The sequence below is a fragment of the Schistocerca nitens genome, chromosome 2 (genome assembly GCF_023898315.1).
Source record: "Schistocerca nitens isolate TAMUIC-IGC-003100 chromosome 2, iqSchNite1.1, whole genome shotgun sequence".
Classification (NCBI taxonomy): Eukaryota; Metazoa; Arthropoda; class Insecta; order Orthoptera; family Acrididae; genus Schistocerca; species Schistocerca nitens.
Window position 1 is genome coordinate 1207014572 of NC_064615.1, and position 18029 is coordinate 1207032600.

Sequence of the window (18029 nt, forward strand, 5' to 3'; positions counted from 1 at the left end):
TGAGCGTTTCCCGTGTCACCAGTTTTACAATCCGATGCACCTCAGCAGGTTTACTGTATCCCGTGGACCTTCACAGTGACGATGAATACACAGATATTGCATCGGAATTAAATATAAGAGACACAGTGCCGACTTAAGTACAGGAAGACTGAGTCTTAGTACTGTCTATGTTATGAGCGTTTCCTGTGTCATCAGTTTTACATTCCGATGCACCTCTTCAGGTTTACTGTATCCCTTGCACCTTCCCATTCACGATGGAAAACAGAAATTGCATCGGAATTAAATATAAGAGACACAATGCCGACTTAAGTACAGGAAGACTGAGTCTTCCTACTGTCTATAATTTGAGCGTTTCCTGTGTCACCAGTTTTACATTCCGATGGACCTCTGCAGGTTTACTGTATCCATTGGACCTTCCCATTGACGATGAAACACAGAAATTGCATCGGAGTTAAATATAAGAGACACAACGCCGACTTAAGTACAAGAAAACTGAGTCTTCATACGGTCTATGTTTTGAGCGTTTCCTGTGTCACCAGTTTTACATTCCGATGCACCTCTGCAGGTTTACTGTATCCCTTGGAACTTCCCATTGACGATGAAACACAGAAATTGCATCGGAATTAAATATTAGAGACACAGTGCCGAGTTAAGAACAGGATGACTGAGTCCTCCTAGTGTCTATGTTTTGAGCGTTTCCCTTGTCACCAGTTTTACAATCCGATGCACCTCAGCAGGTTTACTGTATCCCTTGGACCTTCACAGTGACGATGAATCACAGAAATTGCATCGGAATTAAATATAAGAGACACAGTACCGACTTAACTACAGGAAGACTGAGTCTTAGTACTGTCTATGTTTTGAGCGTTTCCTGTGTCACCAGTTTTACATTCCGATGCACCTCTGCAGGTTTACTGTATCCCTTGGACCTTCCCATTGATGATCAAAATCAGAAATTGAACGGAATTATATATAAGAGATACAACGCCGACTTAAGTACATGAAAACTCAGTCTTCTTACGGTCTATGATTTGAGCGTTTCCTGTGTCACCAGGTTTAAATTCCGATGCACCTCTGCAGGTTTACTGTATCGCTTGGAACTTCCCATTGACGATGAAACACAGAAATTGCATCGGAATTAAATATAAGAGACACAATGCCGACTTAAGTACAGGAAGACTGAGTCTTCCTACTGTCTATAATTTGAGCGTTTCCTGTGTCACCAGTTTTACATTCCGATGGACCTCTGCACGTTTACTGTATCCATTGGACCTTCCCATTGACGATGAAACACAGAAATTGCAGCGGAATTAAATATAAGAGACACAACGCCGACTTAAGTACCAGAAAACTGAGTCTTCTTACGGTCTATGATTTGAGCGTTTCCTGTGTCACCAGTTTCACATTCCGATGCACCTCTGCAGGTTTACTGTATCGCTTGGAACTTCCCATTGACGATGAAACACAGAAATTGCATCGGAATTAAATATTAGAGACACAGTGCCGAGTTAAGAACAGGATGACTGAGTCTTCCTACTGTCTATGCTTTGAGCGTTTCCCGTGTCACCAGTTTTACAATCCGATGCACCTCAGCAGGTTTACTGTATCCCGTGGACCTTCACAGTGACGATGAATACACAGAAATTGCATCGGAATTAAATATAAGAGACACAGTGCCGACTTAAGTACAGGAAGACTGAGTCTTAGTACTGTCTATGTTATGAGCGTTTCCTGTGTCATCAGTTTTACATTCCGATGTACCTCTGCAGGTTTACTGTATCCCTTGGACCTTCCCATTGACGATTAAAAACAGAAATTGCATCGGAATTAAATATAAGATACACAATGCCGACTTAAGTACAGGAAGACCAAGTCTTCCTACTGTCTATGTTTTGAGCGTTTCCTGTGTCATCAGTTTTACTTTCCGATGCACCTCTGCTTGTTTATTATATCCCTTGGACCCTCCCATTGACGATGAAACACAGAAATTTCGTCGGAAATAAAAATAAGAGACACAATGCCGACTTAAGTACAGGAAGACTGAGTCTTCCTACTGTCTATGATTTGAGCGTGTCCTGTGTCACCGGTTTTACATTCCGATGCACCTCCGCAGGTTTACTGTATCCCTTGGACCTTCCCATTGGCGATGAAACACACAAATTGCTTCGAAATTATATATAAGAGACATAATGCCGACTTAAGTACAGGAAGACTGAGTCTTCCTACTGTCTATGTTTTGATCGTTTCCTGTGTCACCTGTTTTACATTCCGATTCACATCTGCAGGTTTACTGTATCCATTGGACCTTCCCATTGACGATGAAACACAGAAATTGCATCGGAATTAAATATAAGAGACACAACGCCGACTTAAGTACAAGAAAACTGAGTCTTCTTACGGTCTATGTCTTGAGCGTTTCCTGTGTCACCAGTTTTACATTCCGATACACCTCTGCAGGTTTACTGTATCCCTTGCACCTTCCCATTCACGATGAAACACAGAAATTTAATCGGAAATGACTATAAGAGTCCCAATGCCCACTTAAGTACAGGAAGACTGAGTCTTCCTACTGTCTATGTTTTGAGCGTTTCCCGTGTCACCAGTTTTACATTCCGATGCACCTCTGCAGGTTTACTGTATCCCTTGGACCTTCACAGTGACGATGAATCACAGAAATTGCATCGGAATTAAATATAAGAGACACAGTACCGACTTAAGTACAGGAAGACTGAGTCTTAGTACTGTCTATGTTTTGAGCGTTTCCTGTGTCACCAGTTTTACATTCTGCAGGTTTACTGTATCCCTTGGACCTTCCCATTGACGATGAAACACAGAAATTGCATAGGAATTAAATATAAGAGACACAATGCAGACATAAGTACAGGAAGACTGAGTCTTCCTACTGTCTATGTTTTGAGCGATCCCTGTCTCATCAGTTTACTTTCCGATGCACCTCTGCAGGTTTACTGTATCCCTTGGACCTTCCCATTGACGATGGAAAACAGAAATTGCATCGGAATTAAATATAAGAGACAAAATCCTGACTTAAGTACAGGAAGACTAAGTCTTCCTAATGTCTATAATTTGAGCGTTTCCTGTGTCAGCAGTTCTACATTCCGATGCACCTCTACAGGTTTACTGTATCCCTTGGACCTTCACAGTGACGATGAAACACAGAAATTGCATCGGAATTAAATATAAGACACACAATGCCGACTTAAGTAGAAGGAAACAGTCTTCTTACAGTCAATGTTTTGAGCGTTTCCTGTGTCACCAGTTTTACATTCCGATGCACCTCTGCAGGTTTACTGCATCCCCTGGACCTTCCCATTGGCGATGAAACACACAAATTGCATCGAAATTAAATATAAGAGACACAATGCCGACTTAAGTACAATAAGAATAAGTCTTCCTTCTGTCTACGTTTAGCGCTTCCTGTGTCACCAGTTTTACATTCCGATGGACCTCTGCAGGTTTACTGTATCCATTGGACCTTCCCATTGACGATGAAACACAGAAATTGCATCGGAATTAAATATAAGAGACACAACGCCGACTTAAGTACAAGAAAACTGAGTCTTCTTACGGTCTATGCTTTGAGCGTTTCCTGTGTCACCAGTTTTACATTCCGATGCACCTCTGCAGGTGTACTGTATCCTTTGGAACTTCCCATTGACGATGAAACACAGAAATTGCATCGGAATTAAATATTAGAGACACAGTGCCGAGTTAAGGACAGGATGACTGAGTCCTCCTAATGTGTATGTTTTGAGCGTTTCCCTTGTCACCAGTTTTACAATCCGATGCACCTCAGCAGGTTTACTGTATCCCTTGGACCTTCACAGTAACGATGAATCACAGAAATTGCATCGGAATTAAATATAAGAGACACAGTACCGACATAAGTACAGGAAGACTGTGTCTTAGTGCTGTCTATGTTTTGAGCGTTTCCTGTGTCACCAGTTTTACATTCCGATGCACCTCTGCAGCTTTACTGTATCCCTTGGACCTTCCCATTGACGATGAAAATCAGAAATTGCATCGGAATTATATATAAGAGATACAACGCCGACTTAAGTACATGAAAACTGAGTCTTCTTACGGTCTATGTTTTGAGCGTTTCCTGTGTCACCAGGATTACATTCTGATGCACCTCTGCAGGTTTACTGTATCCCTTGGACCTTCCCATTGACGATGAAACACAGAAATTGCATCGCAATTAAATATAAGAGACACAATGCCGACATAAGTACAGGAAGACTAAGTCTTCATCCTGTCTATAATTTGAGCGTTTTCTGTGTCACCAGTTTTACATTCCGATGCACCTCTACAGGTTTATTGTATCCCTTGGACCTTCCCATTGACGATGAACCACAGAAATTGCATCGGAATTAAATATAAGGGACACAATGCAGACATAAGTACAGGAAGACTGAGTCTTCCTACTGTCTATGTTTTGAGCGTTTCCTGTCTCATCAGTTTACTTTCCGATGCACCTCTGCAGGTTTACTGTATCCCTTGGACCTTCCCATTGACGATGAAGCACAGAAATTGCATCGGAATTAAATATAAGAGACACAATGCCGACTTAAGTACAGGAAGACTTAGTCTTCCTACTGTATATGTTTTGAGCGTTTCCTGTGTCACCAGTTTTACATTCTGAAGCACCTCTGCAGGTTTTCTGTATCCCTTGGACCTTGCCATTGACGATGAAACACAGAAATTGCATCGGAATTAAATATAAGAGACACAATGCTGACTTAACTACAGGAAGACTGAGTCTTCCTACTGTCTATGTTTTGAGCCTTTCCTGTGTCATCAGTTTTACATTCCGAGACACCTCTGCAGGTTTACTGTATCCCTTGGACCTTCCCATTGACGATGAAACACACAAATTGAATCGGAATTAAATATAAGAGACACAATGCCGACTTAAGTACAGGAAGAATGAGTCTTCCTACTGTCTATGTGTTGATCGTTTCCTGTGTCACCAGTTTTAAATTCAGATGCACCTCTGCAGGTTTACTGTATCCCTTGGACCTTCCCATTGACGATTAAAAACAGAAATTGCATCGGAATTAAATATAAGAGACACAATGCAGACTTCAGTACAGGAGGACTGAGTCTTCCTACTGTCTATGTTTTGAGCGTTTCCTGTGTCACCAGTTTTACATTCTGATGCACCTCTGCAGGTTTACTGTATCCCTTGGACCTTTCCATTGACGATGAAACACAGAAACTGCATCGGAATTAAATATAAGAGACACAATGCCGACTTAAGTACAGGAAGACTGAGTCTTCCTACTGTCTATGTTTTGTGCGTTTCCTGTGTCACCAGTTTTACATTCCGATGGACCTCTGCACGTTTACTGTATCCATTGGACTTTCCCATTGACGATGAAACACAGAAATTGCATCGGAATTAAATATAAGAGACACAACGCCGACATAAGTACCAGAAAACTGAGTCTTCTTACGGTCTATGTTTTGAGCGTTTCCTGTGTCACCAGTTTCACATTCCGATGCACCTCTGCAGGTTTACTGTATCCCTTGGAACTTCCCATTGACGATGAAACACAGAAATTGCATCGGAATTAAATATTAGAGACACAGTGCCGAGTTAAGAACAGGATGACTGAGTCTTCCTACTGTCTATGCTTTGAGCGTTTCCCGTGTCACCAGTTTTACAAGCCGAAGCACCTCAGCAGGTTTACTGTATCCGTGGACCTTCACAGTGACGATGAATCACAGAAATTGCATCGGAATTAAATATAAGAGACACAGTGCAGGCTTAAGTACAGGAAGACTGAGTCTTAGTACTGTCTATGTTTTGAGCGTTTCCTGTGTCATCAGTTTTACATTCCGATGCACCTCTGCAGGTTTACTGTATCCCTAGGACCTTCCCATTGACGATTAAAAACAGAAATTGCATCGGAATTAAATATAAGAAACACAATGCCGACTTAAGTACAGGAAGACCAAGTCTTCCTACTGTCTATGTTTTGAGCGTTTCCTGTGTCATCAGTTTTACTTTCCGATGCACCTCTGCTTGTTTATTATATCCCTTGGACCCTCCCATTGACGATGAAACACAGAAATTTCATCGGAAATAAAAATAAGAGACCCAATGCCGACCTAAGTACAGGAAGACTGAGTCTTCCTACTGTCTATGATTTGATTGTGTCCTGTGTCACCAGTTTTACATTCCGATGCACCTCTGCAGGTTTACTGTATCCCTTGGACCTTCCCATTGGCGATGAAACACACAAATTGCATCGAAATTAAATATAAGAGACATAATGCCGACTTAAGTAAAGGAAGACTGAGTCTTCCTACTGTCTATGTTTTGAGCGTTTCCTGTGTCACCAGTTTTACATTCCGATTCACATCTGCAGGTTTACTGTATCCATTGGACCTTCCCATTGACGATGAAACACAGAAATTGCATCGGAATTAAATATAAGAGACACAACGCCGACTTAAGTACAAGAAAACTGAGTCTTCTTACGGTCTATGCCTTGAGCGTTTCCTGTGTTACCAGTTTTACATTCCGATGCACCTCTGCAGGTTTACTGTATCCCTTGCACCTCCCCATTCACGATGAAACACAGAAAATTAATCGGAAATGACTATAAGAGTCCCAATGCCGACTTAAGTACAGGAAGACTGAGTCTTCCTACTGTCTATGTATTGAGCGTTTCCTGTGTCACCAGTTTTACATTCTGCAGGTTTACTGTATCCCTTGGACCTTCCCATTGACGATGAAAATCAGAAATTGCATCGGAATTAAATATTAGAGACACAGTGCCGAGTTAAGAACATAATAACTGAGTCCTCCTAGTGTCTATGTTTTGAGCGTTTCCCTTGTCACCAGTTTTACAATCCGATGCACCTCAGCAGGTTTACTGTATCCCTTGGACCTACACAGTAACGATGAATCACAGAAATTGCATCGGAATTAAAATAAGAGACACAGTACCGACTTAACTACAGGAAGACTGAGTCTTAGTACTGTCAATGTTTTGAGCGTTTCCTGTGTCACCAGTTTTACATTCCGATGCACCTCTGCAGGTTTACTGTATCCCTTGGACCTTCCCATCGACGATGAATATCAGAAATTGCATCGGAATTATATATAAGAGATACAACGCCGACTTAAGTACATGAAAACTGAGTCTTCTTACGGTCTATGTTTTGAGCGTTTCCTGTGTCACCAGGTTTAAATTCCGATGCACACTCTGCAGGATTACTGTATCCCTTGGAACTTCCAAATGACGATGAAACACAGAAATTGCATCGGAATTAAATATAGGAGACACAATGCCGACTTAAGTGCAGGAAGACTGAGTCTCCCTACTGTCTATGTTTTGAGCGTTTCCTGTGTCACCAGTTTTACATTCTGATGCACATCTGCAGGTTTATTGTATCCCTTGGACCTTCCCATTGACGATGAAACACAGAAATTGCATCGGAATTAAATATAAGAGACACAATGCAGACTTAAGTACAGGAAGACTGAGTCTTCCTACTGTCTATGTTTTGAGCGTTTCCTGTCTCATCATTTTACATTCCGATGCACCTCTGCAGGTTTACTGTATCCCTTGGACCTTCCCATTGACGATGGAAAACAGAAATTGCATCGGAATTGAATATAAGAGACACAATGCAGACTTAAGTACAGGAAGACTAAGTCTTCCTACTGCCTATGTTTTGAGCGTTTCCTGTGTCATCAGTTTTACTTTCCGATGCACATCTGCTTGTTTATTATATCCCTTGGACCTTCCCGTTGACGATGAAACACAGAAATTTCATAGGAAATAAATATAAGAGACACAATGCCGACTTAAGTACAGGATGACTGCGTCTTCCTACTGTCTATGTTTTGAGCGTTTCCTGTGTCACCAGTTTTACATTCTGATGCACCTCTGCAGGTTTACTGTATCCCTTGGACCTTTCCATTGACGATGAAACACATAAATTGCATCGAAATTAAATATAAGAGACATAATGCCGACTTAAGTACAGGAAGACTGAGTCTTCCTACTGTCTATAATTTGAGCGTTTCCTGTGTCACCAGTTTTACATTCCGATTCACATCTGCAGGTTTACTGTATCCATTGGACCTTCCCATTGACGATGAAACACAGAAATTGCATCGGAATTAAATATAAGAGACACAACGCCGACTTAAGTACAAGAAAACTGAGTCTTCTTACGGTCTATGTCTTGAGCGTTTCCTGTGTCACCAGTTTTACATTCCGATGCACCTCTGCAGGTTTACTGTATCCCTTGCACCTTCCAATTCACGATGATACACAGAAATTTAATCGGAAATGACTATAAGAGTCCCAATGCCGACTTAAGTACAGGAAGACTGAGTCTTCCTACTGTCTATGTTTTGAGCGTTTCCCGTGTCACCAGTTTTACAATCCGATGCACCTCAGCAGGTTTACTGTATCCCTTGGACATTCACAGTGACGATGAATCACAGAAATTGCATCGGAATTAAATATAAGAGACACAGTACCGACTTAAGAACAGGAAGACTGAGTCTTAGTACTGTCTATGTTCTGAGCGTTTCCTGTGTCACCAGTTTTACATTCTGCAGGTTTACTGTATCCCTTGGACCTTCCCATTGACGATGAAAATCAGAAATTGCATCGGAATTATATACAAGAGATACAACGCCGACTAAAGTACATGAAAACTGAGTCTTCTTACGGTCTATGTTTTGAGCGTTTCCTGTGTCACCAGGTTTAAATTCCGATGCACCTCTGCAGGTTTACTGTATCCCTTGGAACTTCCCATTGACGATGAAACACAGAAATTGCATCGGATTTAAATATAAGAGACACAATGACGACTTAAGTACAGGAAGACTAAGTCTTCCTACTGTCTATGTTTTGAGCGTTTCCTGTGACACCAGTTTTACATTCTGATGCACCTCTGCAGGTTTACTGTATCCCTTGAACCTTCCCATTGACGATGAAACACAGAAATTGCATAGGAATTAAATATAAGAGACACAATGCAGACTTAAGTACAGGAATCCTGAGTCTTCCGACTGTCTACGTTTTGAGCGTTTCCTGTCTCATCAGTTTACATTCCGATGCACCTCTGCAGGTTTACTGTATCCCTTGGACCTTCCCATTGACGATGAAAAACAGAAATTGCATCGGAATTAAATATAAGAGACACAATGCCGACTTAAGTACAGGAAGACTAAGTTTTCCTACTGTCTATAATTTGAGCGTTTCCTGTGTCACCAGTTTTACATTCCGATGCACCTCTACAGGTTTACTGTATCCCTTGGACCTTCACAGTGACGATGAAACACAGAAATTGCATCGGAATTAAATATAAGAGACACAATGGCGACTTAAGTACAAGGAAACAGTCTTCTTACAGTCAATGTTTTGAACGTTTCCTGTGTCACCAGTTTTACATTCCGATGCACCTCTGCAGGTTTACTGTATCCCCTGGACCTTCCCATTTGCGATGAAACACACAAATTGCATCGAAATTAAATATAAGAGACACAATGCCGACTTAAGTACAGGAAGACTGAGTCTTCCTACTGTCTATGTTTTGAGCGTTTCCTGTGTCACCAGTTTTACATTCCGATGGACCTCTGCAGGTTTACTGTATCCATTGGACCTTCCCATTGACGATGAAACACAGAAATTGCATCGGAATTAGATATAAGAGACACAGTACCGACTTAACTACAGGAAGACTGAGTCTTAGTACTGTCTATGTTTTGAGCGTTTCCTGTGTCACCAGTTTTACATTCTGCAGGTTTACTGTATCCCTTGGACCTTCCCATTGACGATGAAACACAGAAATTGCATAGGAATTAAATATAAGAGACACAATGCAGACATAAGTACAGGAAGACTGAGTCTTCCTACTGTCTATGTTTTGAGCGATCCCTGTCTCATCAGTTTCCTTTCCGATGCACCTCTGCAGGTTTACTGTATCCCTTGGACCTTCCCATTGACGATGGAAAACAGAAATTGCATCGGAATTAAATATAAGAGACAAAATCCTGACTTAAGTACAGGAAGACTAAGTCTTCCTAATGTCTATAATTTGAGCGTTTCCTGTGTCAGCAGTTTTACATTCCGATGCACCTCTACAGGTTTACTGTATCCCTTGGACCTTCACAGTGACGATGAAACACAGAAATTGCATCGGAATTAAATATAAGACACACAATGCCAACTTAAGTAGAAGGAAACAGTCTTCTTACAGTCAATGTTTTGAGCGTTTCCTGTGTCAGCAGTTTTACATTCCGATGCACCTCTGCAGGTTTACTGCATCCCCTGGACCTTCCCATTGGCGATGAAACACACAAATTGCATCGAAATTAAATATAAGAGACACAATGCCGACTTAAGTACAATAAGAATAAGTCTTCCTACTGTCTACGTTTAGCGCTTCCTGTGTCACCAGTTTTACATTCCGATGGACCTCTGCAGGTTTACTGTATCCATTGGACCTTCCCATTGACGATGAAACACAGAAATTGCATCGGAATTAAATATAAGAGACACAACGCCGACTTAAGTACAAGAAAACTGAGTCTTCTTACGGTCTATGCTTTGAGCGTTTCCTGTGTCACCAGTTTTACATTCCGATGCACCTCTGCAGGTTTACTGTATCCTTTGGAACTTCCCATTGACGATGAAACACAGAATTTGCATCGGAATTAAATATTAGAGACACAGTGCCGAGTTAAGAACAGGATGACTGAGTCCTCCTAATGTGTATGTTTTGAGCGTTTCCCTTGTCACCAGTTTTACAATCCGATGCACCTCAGCAGGTTTACTGTATCCCTTGGACCTTCACAGTAACGATGAATCACAGAAATTGCATCGGAATTAAATATAAGAGACACAGTACCGACATAAGTACAGGAAGACTGTGTCTTAGTGCTGTCTATGTTTTGAGCGTTTCCTGTGTCACCAGTTTTACATTCCGATGCACCTCTGCAGCTTTACTGTATCCCTTGGACCTTCCCATTGACGATGAAAATCAGAAATTGCATCGGAATTATATATAAGAGATACAACGCCGACTTAAGTACATGAAAACTGAGTCTTCTTACGGTCTATGTTTTGAGCGTTTCCTGTGTCACCAGGATTACATTCTGATGCACCTCTGCAGGTTTACTGTATCCCTTGGACCTTCCCATTGACGATGAAACACAGAAATTGCATCGCAATTAAATATAAGAGACACAATGCCGACTTAAGTACAGGAAGACTAAGTCTTCATCCTGTCTATAATTTGAGCGTTTTCTGTGTCACCAGTTTTACATTCCGATGCACCTCTACAGGTTTATTGTATCCCTTGGACCTTCCCATTGACGATGAACCACAGAAATTGCATCGGAATTAAATATAAGGGACACAATGCAGACATAAGTACAGGAAGACTGAGTCTTCCTACTATGTTTTGAGCGTTTCCTGTCTCATCAGTTTACTTTCCGATGCACCTCTGCAGGTTTACTGTATCCCTTGGACCTTCCCATTGACGATGAAACACAGAAATTGCATCGGAATTAAATATAAGAGACACAATGCCGACTTAAGTACAGGAAGACTGAGTCTTCCTACTGTATATGTTTTGAGCGTTTCCTGTGTCACCAGTTTTACATTCTGAAGCACCTCTGCAGGTTTTCTGTATCCCTTGGACCTTGCCATTGACGATGAAACACAGAAATTGCATCGGAATTAAATATAAGAGACACAATGCTGACTTAACTACAGGAAGACTGAGTCTTCCTACTGTCTATGTTTTGAGCCTTTCCAGTGTCATCAGTTTTACATTCCGAGACACCTCTGCAGGTTTACTGTATCCCTTGGACCTTCCCATTGACGATGAAACACACAAATTGCATCGGAATTAAATATAAGAGACACAATGCCGACTTAAGTACAGGAAGAATGAGTCTTCCTACTGTCTATGTGTTGATCGTTTCCTGTGTCACCAGTTTTAAATTCAGATGCACCTCTGCAGGTTTACTGTATCCCTTGGACCTTCCCATTGACGATTAAAAACAGAAATTGCATCGGAATTAAATATAAGAGACACAATGCAGACTTAAGTACCGGAGGACTGAGTCTTCCTACTGTCTATGTTTTGAGCGTTTCCTGTGTCACCAGTTTTACATTCTGATGCACCTCTGCAGGTTTACTGTATCCCTTGGACCTTTCCATTGACGATGAAACACAGAAACTGCATCGTAATTAAATATAAGAGACACAATGCCGACTTAAGTACAGGAAGACTGAGTCTTCCTACTGTCTATGTTTTGTGCGTTTCCTGTGTCACCAGTTTTACATTCCGATGGACCTCTGCACGTTTACTGTATCCATTGGACTTTCCCATTGACGATGAAACACAGAAATTGCATCGGAATTAAATATAAGAGACACAACGCCGACATAAGTACCAGAAAACTGAGTCTTCTTACGGTCTATGTTTTGAGCGTTTCCTGTGTCACCAGTTTCACATTCCGATGCACCTCTGCAGGTTTACTGTATCCCTTGGAACTTCCCATTGACGATGAAACACAGAAATTGCATCGGAATTAAATATTAGAGACACAGTGCCGAGTTAAGAACAGGATGACTGAGTCTTCCTACTGTCTATGCTTTGAGCGTTTCCCGTGTCACCAGTTTTACAAGCCGAAGCACCTCAGCAGGTTTACTGTACCCGTGGACCTTCACAGTGACGATGAATCACAGAAATTGCATCGGAATTAAATATAAGAGACACAGTGCAGGCTTAAGTACAGGAAGACTGAGTCTTAGTACTGTCTATGTTTTGAGCGTTTCCTGTGTCATCAGTTTTACATTCCGATGCACCTCTGCAGGTTTACTGTATCCCTAGGACCTTCCCATTGACGATTAAAAACAGAAATTGCATCGGAATTAAATATAAGAAACACAATGCCGACTTAAGTACAGGAAGACGAAGTCTTCCTACTGTCTATGTTTTGAGCGTTTCCTGTGTCATCAGTTTTACTTTCCGATGCACCTCTGCTTGTTTATTATATCCCTTGGACCCTCCCATTGACGATGAAACACAGAAATTTCATCGGAAATAAAAATAAGAGACCCAATGCCGACCTAAGTACAGGAAGACTGAGTCTTCCTACTGTCTATGATTTGATTGTGTCCTGTGTCACCAGTTTTACATTCCGATGCACCTCTGCAGGTTTACTGTATCCCTTGGACCTTCCCATTGGCGATGAAACACACAAATTGCATCGAAATTAAATATAAGAGACATAATGCCGACTTAAGTAAAGGAAGACTGAGTCTTCCTACTGTCTATGTTTTGAGCGTTTCCTGTGTCACCAGTTTTACATTCCGATTCACATCTGCAGGTTTACTGTATCCATTGGACCTTCCCATTGACGATGAAACACAGAAATTGCATCGGAATTAAATATAAGAGACACAACGCCGACTTAAGTACAAGAAAACTGAGTCTTCTTACGGTCTATGTCTTGAGCGTTTCCTGTGTTACCAGTTTTACATTCCGATGCACCTCTGCAGGTTTACTGTATCCCTTGCACCTCCCCATTCACGATGAAACACAGAAAATTAATCGGAAATGACTATAAGAGTCCCAATGCCGACTTAAGTACAGGAAGACTGAGTCTTCCTACTGTCTATGTATTGAGCATTTCCTGTGTCAGCAGTTTTACATTCTGCAGGTTTACTGTATCCCTTGGACCTTCCCATTGACGATGAAAATCAGAAATTGCATCGGAATTAAATATTAGAGACACAGTGCCGAGTTAAGAACATAATGACTGAGTCCTCCTAGTGTCTATGTTTTGAGCGTTTCCCTTGTCACCAGTTTTACAATCCGATGCACCTCAGCAGGTTTACTGTATCCCTTGGACCTACACAGTAACGATGAATCACAGAAATTGCATCGGAATTAAAATAAGAGACACAGTACCGACTTAACTACAGGAAGACTGAGTCTTAGTACTGTCTATGTTTTGAGCGTTTCCTGTGTCACCAGTTTTACATTCCGATGCACCTCTGCAGGTTTACTGTATCCCTTGGACCTTCCCATCGACGATGAAAATCAGAAATTGCATCGGAATTATATATAAGAGATACAACGCCGACTTAAGTACATGAAAACTGAGTCTTCTTACGGTCTATGTTTTGAGCGTTTCCTGTGTCACCAGGTTTAAATTCCGATGCACACTCTGCAGGATTACTGTATCCCTTGGAACTTCCCATTGACGATGAAACACAGAAATTGCATCGGAATTAAATATAAGAGACACAATGCCGACTTAAGTGCAGGAAGACTGAGTCTCCCTACTGTCTATATTTTGAGCGTTTCCTGTGTCACCAGTTTTACATTCTGATGCACATCTGCAGGTTTATTGTATCCCTTGGACCTTCCCATTGACGATGAAACACAGAAATTGCATCGGAATTAAATATAAGAGACACAATGCAGACTTAAGTACAGGAAGACTGAGTCTTCCTACTGTCTATGTTTTGAGCGTTTCCTGTCTCATCATTTTACATTCCGATGCACCTCTGCAGGTTTACTGTATCCCTTGGACCTTCCCATTGACGATGGAAAACAGAAATTGCATCGGAATTGAATATAAGAGACACAATGCCGACTTAAGTACAGGAAGACTAAGTCTTCCTACTGCCTATGTTTTGAGCGTTTCCTGTGTCATCAGTTTTACTTTCCGATGCACATCTGCTTGTTTATTATATCCCTTGGACCTTCCCGTTGACGATGAAACACAGAAATTTCATAGGAAATAAATATAAGAGACACAATGCCGACTTAAGTACAGGATGACTGCGTCTTCCTACTGTCTATGTTTTGAGCGTTTCCTGTGTCACCAGTTTTACATTCTGATGCACCTCTGCAGGTTTACTGTATCCCTTGGACCTTTCCATTGACGATGAAACACATAAACTGCATCGAAATTAAATATAAGAGACATAATGCCGACTTAAGTACAGGAAGACTGAGTCTTCCTACTGTCTATAATTTGAGCGTTTCCTGTGTCACCAGTTTTACATTCCGATTCACATCTGCAGGTTTACTGTATCCATTGGACCTTCCCATTGACGATGAAACACAGAAATTGCATCGGAATTAAATATAAGAGACACAACGCCGACTTAAGTACAAGAAAACTGAGTCTTCTTACGGTCTATGTCTTGAGCGTTTCCTGTGTCACCAGTTTTACATTCCGATGCACCTCTGCAGGTTTACTGTATCCCTTGCACCTTCCAATTCACGATGAAACACAGAAATTTAATCGGAAATGACTATAAGAGTCCCAATGCCGACTTAAGTACAGGAAGACTGAGTCTTCCTACTGTCTATGTTTTGAGCGTTTCCCGTGTCACCAGTTTTACAATCCGATGCACCTCAGCAGGTTTACTGTATCCCTTGGACATTCACAGTGACGATGAATCACAGAAATTGCATCGGAATTAAATATAAGAGACACAGTACCGACTTAAGAACAGGAAGACTGAGTCTTAGTACTGTCTATGTTCTGAGCGTTTCCTGTGTCACCAGTTTTACATTCTGCAGGTTTACTGTATCCCTTGGACCTTCCCATTGAGGATGAAAATCAGAAATTGCATCGGAATTATATACAAGAGATACAACGCCGACTAAAGTACATGAAAACTGAGTCTTCTTACGGTCTATGTTTTGAGCGTTTCCTGTGTCACCAGGTTTAAATTCCGATGCACCTCTGCAGGTTTACTGTATCCCTTGGAACTTCCCATTGACGATGAAACACAGAAATTGCATCGGATTTAAATATAAGAGACACAATGACGACTTAAGTACAGGAATACTGAGTCTTCCGACTGTCTACGTTTTGAGCGTTTCCTGTCTCATCAGTTTACATTCCGATGCACCTCTGCAGGTTTACTGTATCCCTTGGACCTTCCCATTGACGATGAAAAACAGAAATTGCATCGGAATTAAATATAAGAGACACAATGCCGACTTAAGTACAGGAAGACTAAGTTTTCCTACTGTCTATAATTTGAGCGTTTCCTGTGTCACCAGTTTTACATTCCGATGCACCTCTACAGGTTTACTGTATCCCTTGGACCTTCACAGTGACGATGAAACACAGAAATTGCATCGGAATTAAATATAAGAGACACAATGGCGACTTAAGTACAAGGAAACAGTCTTCCTACAGTCAATGTTTTGAGTGTTTCCTGTGTCACCAGTTTTACATTCCGATGCACCTCTGCAGGTTTACTGTATCCCCTGGACCTTCCCATTTGCGATGAAACACACAAATTGCATCGAAATTAAATATAAGAGACACAATGCCGACTTAAGTACAGGAAGACTGAGTCTTCCTACTGTCTATGTTTTGAGCGTTTCCTGTGTCACCAGTTTTACATTCCGATGGACCTCTGCAGGTTTACTGTATCCATTGGACCTTCCCATTGACGATGAAACACAGAAATTGCATCGGAATTAAATATAAGAGACACAGTACCGACTTAACTACAGGAAGACTGAGACTTAGTACTGTCTATGTTTTGAGCGTTTCCTGTGTCACCAGTTTTACATTCCGATGCACCTCTGCAGGTTTACTGTATCCCTTGGACCTTCCCATTGACGATGAAAATCAGAAATTGCATCGGAATTATATATAAGAGATACAACGCCGACTTAAGTACATGAAAACTGAGTCTTCTTACGGTGTATGTTTTGAGCGTTTCCTGTGTCACCAGGTTTAAATTCCGATGCACATCTGCTGGTTTACTGTATCCCTTGGAACTTCCCATTGACGATGAAACACAGAAATTGCATCGGAATTAAATATAAGAGACACAATGCCGACTTAAGTGCATAAAGACTGAGTCTTCCTACTGTCTATGTTTTGAGCGTTTCCTGTGTCACCAGTTTTACATTCTGATGCACATCTGCAGGTTTATTGTTTCCCTTGGTCCTTCCCATTGACGATGAAACACAGAAATTGCAACGGAATTGAATATAAGAGACACAATGCCGACTTAAGTACAGGAAGACTAAGTCTTCCTACTGCCTATGTTTTGAGCGTTTCCTGTGTCACCAGTTATACATTCTGATGCACCTCTGCAGGTTTACTGTATCCCTTGGACCTTTCCATTGACGATGAAACACAGAAATTGCATCGGAATTAAATATAAGAGACACAATGCCGACTTAAGTACAGTAACACTAAGTCTTCCTGCTGTCTATGTTTTGAGCGTTTCCTGTGTCATCAGTTTCACTTTCCGATGCACCTCTGCTTGTTTATTATATCCGTTGGACCTTACCATTGACGATGAAACACAGAAATTTCATTGGAAATAAATATAAGAGACACAATGCCGACTTAAGTACAGGAAGACTGAGTCCTCCTACTGTCTATGTTTTGAGCGATTCCTGTGTCACCAGTTTTACATTCCAATGCACCTCTGCAGGTTTACTGTATCCCTTGGACCTTCCCATTGGCGATGAAACACACAAATTGCATCGAAATTAAATATAAGAGACATAATGCCGACTTAAGTACAGGAAGACTGAGTCTTCCTACAGTCTATGTTTTGAGCGTTTCCTGTGTCATCAGTTTCACTTTCCGATGCACCTCTGCTTGTTTATTATATCCGTTGGACCTTACCATTGACGATGAAACACAGAAATTTCATTGGAAATAAATATAAGAGACACAATGCCGACTTAAGTACAGGAAGACTGAGTCTTCCTATTGTCTATGTTTTGAGCGATTCCTGTGTCACCAGTTTTACATTCCAATGCACCTATGCAGGTTTACTGTATCCCTTGGAACTTCCCATTGACGATGAAACACAGAAATTGCATCGGAATTAAATATTAGAGACACAGTGCCGAGTTAAGAACAGGATGGCTGAGCCTTCCTACTGTCTATGTTATGAGCGTTTCCCGTGTCACCAGTTTTACAATCCGATGCACCTCAGCAGGTTTACTGTATC